The sequence below is a fragment of the Pinus tabuliformis genome, chromosome 5_1 (assembly GCF_031772625.1).
Source record: "Pinus tabuliformis cultivar Carrire ecotype Pingquan chromosome 5_1, CPIR1, whole genome shotgun sequence".
Taxonomy (NCBI): Eukaryota; Viridiplantae; Streptophyta; class Pinopsida; order Pinales; family Pinaceae; genus Pinus; species Pinus tabuliformis.
Genome location: NC_142305.1, coordinates 449,508,278 through 449,517,820, shown reverse-complemented (window position 1 = coordinate 449,517,820; position 9,543 = coordinate 449,508,278). Strand labels below are relative to the sequence as shown.

At 38.7% G+C, this 9,543-nt stretch overlaps 1 pseudogene; it reads left to right on the top strand.

The window, feature by feature from the left end:
- Positions 1 to 8,563: 8,563 nt before the first annotated feature.
- Positions 8,564 to 9,543, top strand: LOC149165427 (putative E3 ubiquitin-protein ligase RZFP34; annotated as a pseudogene).

Genomic DNA, 9,543 nt, shown 5'->3' with positions numbered 1-9,543 from the left:
ATCCTATTTTGAGCTACTAAGATGTAGAAGGGGGTTTCATCAATAGGATCAAATTGCATTAGATTAGTCAGCTCTTTTTATGTATCTCTGTCACAATGGTTTGGGCATTACACATTATAAATGGTAGAGATACGAAGAAAGATGATTACTTTTAGTTCTCCTAAAGGATTGAGCACTTCTTTTTATCCAACCATAAAGGAGGGAAAAAATGGGACCCAATAGGGGGATGAATCATTGGGAGGAGCAGAAACAGAAGAAGAATGAATCAAGATATCTGAAACTATAGTAATTATTCGCCATAAAGCAATAACGTGCATCTATTACGAAATGCACGAGCAATTCCATAATGAAATAATATCACCCCCATGCGTGATTCCATAGGTTCTCTTTATTTATAAATAATAATAAATTAATCCTAGTTTTGGATCGGAATGGATGGATTGGGATGTTGATAAGATTATGCTACATTTTCGGTAGCATAATGGTAATGCTGAAGTTCATTCAGGATCCTTAAAAAAAAAGGATTAACTCTAATCCCTTTCTAGTGGGAAGGCAGAATGGATAGAAGAATGGTTTATAAATTCATCATTTATCCAGATTGGCTGAAGGAAAGTACTGTAGTGGAACTAATTAATGACCGTGTCCTTTTCGTACAACCACCCTTGGGAGTACCCGAATAAAATGATTTTGCATCACTGTTCTCCAGGGTCCTGGAGGGTGGTTTCGTATATTCGCTCGTGTTGTGCTATGGGTCATCCAAATCAATTGTTGTCAATTTTGATTCAGATGATCCAGAGGAATCGTCATTGACTATGCAATAAAAACTTTTCGAATGACTGGTGGAGATAGATTTAGCTAAAGAAAAAGCTTTTATTGCGGCCCGATATGCTTTTCCCTTCCGAACATTTTTACGATTTTTTTTTTGATCTAGAAGTACGCTTTTTTGGAACTGCCATAAGGAACAATGGGGTTAATTCATATATTGTGATGTGAAAGACATCTTATGTATTTCATTTATTCATTTCTCTCGTAGATAGATAACTCTGCATATTCTTTATCTAAATATGCTGCAAATTGAATCAATCCATTCTCTCGACAAAAACGTTAAAATAATAATGGAATCTACCAATTTAAATTGAAAGGTCAATTTTCATGATATATTTTCATATATTTTATATGATATATTCATATAACAATCGATCTTCAAATTGATATCTTTCTCATCATTTTCCGAATGAGTTTTTCTCGGTCCTTGATTCTTCGAGATAATCTCATCCTTCTTGTTCGTGTTCTTGCCATATCTTGAATTTAAACTAATGGGATCAAAATCTCGATTGTAATATCTTTTCAATTGGAAAGATAGTAAAAGATGCGGAAATCTCAACCAATTTTGAGTGAAAGGCTTTAAATATTCTTCCGGTGTTTCATTTCCAAGTTCCATAAAATTATGGATAGGAAAGAGTTTAATCGAATAGAAATTTTTTCTATCAATCATACTACTTTGATGATTGAAGCGATATATGAGGATCGATAATGTAAGTACTACTATACCTTTGACCAAAAATAATGGAAGGGCTTACATTAGGTTTAGGGATAATCAGGCTCGAACTGATGACTTCCAGCATGTCAAGGTGACACTCTACCACTGAGTTATATCCCTTCCCTACTCTCATCTGGAAGGAGAACTGACTTATGAATAATAACTTACCAAAGGGTCAAGAGACTCAACACAACTATCCCACTATTTTATCTCGAACAACTTGAAGCCAGACCTTACTTATTTTCACACTACTACGAAAAATGAAATTGGAGCCTATTCTGAGTGAATCCTGTCGAAAGTAGTATTTCCTACTGATTCGAATCATAACATGTGGTCCCGTAAAATCTTACTGATTATACGTATCTTGATCAAGAAAGTTTTACATGAAATTGAATCAGCATGTTTGATCCGATCTAGCACTAGTGCGTACGGAAAGAACTCAATATTGTTTGGAAGAACAAGGAGAACAAGATCAAGTCAAGATTATACAGAGATGATACAGATCAAATTGTTCTTCTTGCACCAACGAGAAGACCCTATGCAATCGTTAACTACTTTATAGAAATAAAGTGAAATCCTACTGGAACAGAATTTGTAACTAGCACTGCTATCCTCTTGTCTAGCGAGCAAATATTTACCCCCGTGGATGGAAATACTTCTTGATCTGGATTGATGTAAGAGTACAACTACATTTCCAAAATCCATGTTGTCTATTCGGAACAGGTTGACCCCTTCGCTCTCTCGTGGTACAATCCTCTTCCCGCTGAGCCCTCACTTTTCCACCGGTCCACAGAAACAAGATATAGGACTGATGCCGTTCATCAGTTCATCATATCAGATCAAAAATAACTTTCTTTTCCGTATACTCTCCCTGGTATCGGTTGCTATTCATGTGGACTTACGCAGTCGATCAGATCATATCTCAGATAGATATGGATATATATCTCCCTCAACATAGGTCATCGAAATGATCTTGGACAACCCCAACAAAAGCACGAAAGCCAAGATCTTTCATTAAATTGATTCCTGTTCAAATTCGAACAGTGTATAACCACATGGATAAGCTCACATTAACCCGTCAATTTCGAATCCAATTTGTGATTTGGAGGAATGATATATCGAGATATCAAGAAGGAATTAGCATGTAATAATGTCGATTCATACAAAAAGAGTATTTCTTCAGGCACTGTACTTATAGGATGGGAATAGAGAAGGAAGAGGGAATCCCAAAGATTTTGCATAATCTTTTTGACCGAAAAGGACAAATAGGATTCATTAGTGTTTGGTTAGAATACGAAAATGTGTTTGACTTAATTGGTTCCAGTTACTCTTTGAGACATAATGTATAAAGGAAGGGAATATTAATATTCTCGAATAACGAGAATAATCCAATTTATCTTACTTCGAAACAAAAAAAATTGAACGGGAAGCCATATGAGGTGCAAATCTCATGTACGGTTTTGTAGAGTGACAGTGAAGAAAACTTATCTGTCAACTTTTCCACTATCACCCCCAAAAAACCAAACTCTGCCTTACGTAAAGTTGCTAGAGTATGATTAACCTCTGGATTTGAAATCACTGCTTATATACCTGGTATTGACCATAACTTACAAGAACATTCTGTAGTATTAGTAAGAGGAGGAAGGGTTAAAGATTTACCCGGTGTGAGATATCACATTGTTCGAGGAACCTTAGATGCTGCCGAAGTAAAAGATCGTCAACAAGGGTGTTCTAGTGCGTTGTATATTCTTACTTATCTAATACTTGTATCATTTCATGATGATGCCATGTGAATTGCTAGGAACATGTTAAGTATATAACTAACCTAATAACGAATGTTTTGTAAGGGGACTAGAGCAGTCTATCGTGAAAAAAAAAACACGATCTTATTTTTTGTTCCAATGAAAAATAAATCATTTATCCTAAGATTTATCTACACAATTTATAAATCATTTGTCGACGCGTTTCGAACCAACAAGTGTGGTTCATCGTTTGTTTTCAGTGTAGATGTTGATTTTTTATTATATTTGATTACTTGCACTATATGCATTTATTTACGTGTAGATGTTGATTTCTAATCCTATTTGAATGCTTGCATTAGATGCATTGGTTTCAGTGTATATGCTTTTTACTAATCATATTTGATTGCTTGCATTAGTGCATTGATTTCAGTGTAGATGTTGATTTCTAATTTGATGTAACTAGATGTATAATGGTACATTAATTTTAAAGTGATTGGATTAATAGTGTGATTGATTTTAGTGTAAGCACAAACAAATTATTGACAATGTGCATTGATTTTTGTGTTATAGTAATTCAACCTATTAATATTGGAGAGCAAGAGAGAGAAGGTAAGATGCTTACTACAATAGCTCGGGTTAAAGATTTGAATGGTTTACGATTTCAACTGCATTTTTCATATAATCGATATGAAAAATATGGCAAAACTAATACGGGTGACAGTAAGAATAGTAGAATAAAATAGTTGAAATTGATCACAATGAAGACTATTTGTAATTGACTATATTTTTTTTTTGTAAGCTTAGGTAGGTCCTTTTTCTATTTATAATAAAGCAAGCTGAATACACATACTGTCAATAGGTGGCCTCAACTTGCCCAATGGGAAACCAAGTCTGTTGGCCACCTATGCATATTATATTCCATCCAAAATTGGTAAATTAGAAGTCTTTCTACCAAGGTTATGTAAACAAAGCTATTTAAAAACCAATTTTTATCTACTGTTCCATAAACATGCATATATATTAGAAAACAACCGCTAAAAAATAAAACAATATTGACCTGAGACCATATACTTGATCTATTCCTCTGGTTCATCCTGATCTGACTCGTCTACTATTGGATCTGCTGCTGAGCCAGCATGCACTGGTTTCCTGTCTACGAGACTAGGGATTTGTCGTTGTACGTGATCCAGTCTCATGTCTTGTTTACAGAGTTGAAATTGGATAGCCTGCAAGTCTCGTTTGTAATCAGGCATATCCATGACAATCAGAGCCATACCCATCGAGACTTGCTCCACTGCCTTACACATTAACCTCTTCATCAGCCAATATAAGTGGAGAGTCTGCTTGTACTGAGACATCCAACCTCTCGTATTTCCAGGATCATAAACAAGTTCTCTCCACTCTTCCATTTCTTCCTCTGAATCTTCTTCCTGCACACTATCTTCCATTTCATCGATTATTTTCCTGATGCCTTCATTTGTGTCCCGCATGTAGGCTCTAGCTGCTTCCTCCACAGTCTCGTCCATAGGGCGATGACCCATTCTTCTGCTGGGGGGCGCTGACTATTATGTGCTTGTCCTCTACGTCCCCGACCATGCCCTTGGCCATTCCTTGCCATGTCACTGTATCCTTCTATCTGTTCACAGGATGAACAATAATGGGTCAGGATGAAATCATCTTCAGACCAAATTCCCATAAATTCTGGTGTTTTCTGTTTGCCTTTCTTATCTCATTTGTGCCTACACTCCCCTATTCCTAAATATTTCTATGTGTTATTCCATCCATTCTCACAATTCCCCCTGGCCTTCTTCTCACTCCGGTCTCTGGTATCGGTCTCTCCATCCCTTCCTCGGTCTCCCTCATGGGTTCTAGTTTCCCCTACTCGAGGGTTCCTCAGAATGGTAAACCCATAAGTCTTACTATCTGAATTCTCTCCCTTCCTCCCTTGCATACTGACTCCGCTCCCTTCCCTTTCAGTGGTCCCTCTTTGGCATGTCTTTTCTTTCTTTCTGGGATTTTCACCCAGTTCTCCCTCTCAGGCTCGCTCTCTGCCACAAATCGGGTTTCCTGTCCCTCTCCGGACTCCCTTCCTGGTTACTCTTTCCAAGCTATCCACCCTCTTGTCCTCCTTAACACTCTCTCTGCCACCTTTTATATCCGTGGCTTTGGACTCCGCCTTCCTTTTCCCGTCGTTATCTATACCCTCTCCCTTTGCCGGTTTCAGAGCCCAACTCCCAGGCTCTTCCTTATCTCGAATCCCGGCTTGATTACATAACCCAATCTCTTCACCTAGCCTTGCCTTCTCCCCCATGCCTTTGGTTCTAACCCCCCAGACATTCTGCAATTGACTATTTGAATTACAAAGGATAGGCAAGATACATACCCAGTATTTCGCCTCCTGACCACTGGCTGATTTCTTAGATTCCTTGTCCCACTCCTTCTTCGTAATCTTCCTCCTTCTAACCTTCCTTTCTGCCTTACTCTCTCTTTCATACCTCTAGCCACCACCCTACTATCCCATCATTCCTGCAACACCATTCTTCCCACTTCTCCCCGTTCTAACATTCCTTATGCCACTTCTCTCGACCGTGATCTGGTACCTCTCCACGTTTAGTCTTTCACTAATGCGAGCTACGATGAGCAGTCCTTGTTTCTGCCATCTGTCGACATCACCATTATGGCACATTACTTCCTCCCTTACCCCAATCGGGGGGTAATTGACTACATTTTTATTATTCACATTTTTTGTCATCCAAACTATTACATTGTCACTTTGCATTCAAAATTTTTATTTCATGATTTTTCATAATTAAATTTATTAACAATATCTATCATCTCAACAGATTTAGGTAACACAACAAATTTAAAATTAAAACTACTATTCAAGATATATTTAGTAATACTTGGAGGGACACTATTAAGAATTAATTAGTTATTAAAAATTGTGATACTTAAAATTAAATGAAATAGATGTGAAATATCAATCCTCCCGTAAGCTATTGACAAGCTTGTCTTCCTTCTTGACCACCAACTAATTACTAATATACAATTACATACAAATATAGAAATATAACACAAAAACTATAACATTCACAAACATTACCATCCAAATCCAAAAACATAAACAAACAAACCACTCAAAGCATCCAAACATAGACTGTTGGCTTGTTGGGGTCTGACCCAGGTTTAGCGGTGATTTAGCCAAACAAATCCTGGTACTACTGGCCCTTTCAGTAACAGTCCATAGAGCGCGGACTAAGGTCTCACTTGAAGTAGTATGGGAGGGTGCTAGAACCAAGTTTCCACACCCTGGAGATGTCTAATGAGTTCAAGTGGTCTGCGTTTCAACCCTGCGCGCACGTCGCTACACGCACGTACCCATACCTCGCAGCCTTACTCGTGGGCCAAACAATGTTATTACTCGAGTCCTTACTGGTAATCCAATATTAGTTAATTAAATTAGCTTATTTATATGCTTTCAGTTATACTTAACAATATTCACAGTTCATACAAGTGCGCGCAATCAATAAACAGTATAAATGAAATTCATATCCAACATATAATAACCCAAGAATAAATACACGGAATTCAGATAAAAATTCTCTTTATTATTCTCTTCCTTCGGTTATAGACTCAACTCTACCCTGCGCACTCAGCTACAGGTGTCCGCGCACTCAGTTGTGGACTCTACTAGGCCTCTGCACACTCAGCTACATAGCCTTTTCCTATTCTACGACACCCTTAGACTCTCACTCTTTCCTTCGACCTCCTTCTCTGTCCCATGTTAGATGTCTCTTTACAACTTAGAGCCTCGCTCTATTAATACAATCCCATGGTCCACAAACCATGAGTAGGTTGACATTACATTCAAAAATTAGGGCGGACAACCCTATGATTCTAACATACATTTCATGCCCGCAATTTGCGACGCTTTACAACAATATCAACTCAAAAATTGGGCTTTGAGCCCCAAAACATGTCGTGAGGGGATTCCATGCCCAATAGGCCCCAACACAAACATTGTGACTCGTCCTCAAGTCACTCTGTCGGTGCGGTGATCTTGGTGCGGAGTCCCTCCAACTGTTCTTGAATGGTACTAATGTTTGCAGCGCACTGAGCTGCTGCTTGCTGAACCTATTGCATCCATTCTTCTGAGACCTCTGTGGTCGGCATGCTTTCTTGCATCTACGCGTGTATCCCCTGTATATGCACCAACTTCCCTTCGATATTTGTCGTGATCGTTGTTAGACTCCGTCTTATGTCAGTGTGAGATAAGAAATAATTAAATGTGTTGTTTTAGAATATGTAATTTATTCTCTAGCTCTTCAAATGGCAGCAGCTCCTATATCTGCAAAAAACACAAACAAAAGAAAACAAAACATCATCAGCAATCAGAGGAAAAGCAAGTTACAAGCTATTTGAGGTCTCACTGGAAATCCCAAACAAACTTCATAGCCATTGAATCAAATGATTGTGTTAGCGGTGGGAATGCCCTGCGTCCTATTGATCAACGGAATGTGATCCGAGGTGATTTTGTGCCTATTAGTGGTAACTCTGTGAGTAATATGTCTTTGAGGCAAGTTCTGCAAGAACACAAGGAGAAGAGAGGCATTATAAGGCCTCGAGTTATTGAAGATTGCCATTAAGAAAGCAGGCTATACTGGCGAGGTTGTTATTGGCATGGATGTAGCTGCTTCTGAGTTTTACATTGAGAAGGATCATGCAGTTCATTTTACACAGGAATTTGAATCTCTTTATACCAATGGACCTGTAGGTGGTGGTGGCATCAAGTCTTTCACTGCCATTGAAAATAAAGTATGGACTTTGTATGAGCAGTATACACAATATTTGACTTACTGCAAGTCTTCTGATTTATCTCAAAACACAAGGAATGGATATTTGCCACCCACTTCAGCCCAGATTGTGAAATTAGAAATGGCTGTGTTAATTTTACCGTGTGAAATTCGCGTGAGTGTCTAACGGCGTTTGTGAAACTCGCAGTCAATTTTATGAATTGTGAAGAATTGTTTGAGTTGTATTGCAGTGTATGTCGGGTAGAGATCCACATGATTTTGCAATATTTTATAAGCACACAACATCAATCCAGGACACGGTTGCCTATTTTGCGTTTGTGCAGTGCCAAGTTGAGCAACCAACTTAATCATAGTTGCACAATGGATGAGGAGCACCAGGATGTCAAGGCAGAAGTCAATCAGAGCCTGGCAACGAAGTCGTTCATGCCCCAGGGTTTGAGGACGAGCTTCTTCAAAACATCTTCTTCGCAGGTACTTAACAGTAAATTATGGGTACAACGATGGAGTATTTTCATGATCCTATGACCACCCATGGATCTAATGGGCTGGAGGAAAATACCTCAACTTCTAAAACAAAAGTGGCATGGAAGGAAACGTCGAAAGCTTGGAAAAGCTAGACAAAGGATATTTACAGTATGGTTGCTCACATTATAAATGGAGATGCCGTATTCGAGCGCCATGTTGCAATGAGGTCTTTGATTGAAGACATTGTCACAATGAAGCAAAGAATTCTGTCAATGTTAAGCCCAACAGAGACATGATGTTCCTCGACACAATCTCCAAAGGGTCATTTGTTCACTTTGTGACACTGAGCAAGATGTTCATCAAGTGTGTATTAACTGTGGCGTCTGCATGGGGAAGTACTTTTGTGAAACTTGCAAGCTATTTGATGATGACATCTCAAAACAGCAATACCATTGTGATGGATGTGGTATATGTAGAATTGGGGGCAGGGATAATTCCTTCCACTGCTTTAAATGTGGTTGTTGTTATTCGATTATGTTGAAGGATTGTCATCCTTGTGTAGAAGGAGCAATGCACCACAACTGTCCCGTTAGTTTTGAGTTCCTGTTCGAGTCCACGAGGGATATTAATGTACTACCTTGTGGGCACACTATTCATATGGACTGTTTGAAAGAGATGCAACAGCACCTACAGTTCTTTTGTCCAGTGTGTTCGAAGTCAGTTTGTGATATGTCAAAGGTTTGGGAGAAACTTGATGAAGAGGTTGCTTTGACACCAATGCCCGAGTCCTACCAGAACAAGAAGATCTGGATTTTATGCAATGATTGTAATGCAACTTCAGAAGTACCATTTCACATTGTCGCACAAAAGTCCTGAACTGCAATTCGTATAACACCCGGCAGACCAAAGGATGTCACACCACAGACACTTGTCGACAATAAGTGCTGCCTTTGTGATGTCTAACTGAAGGTTCTGATGAGCA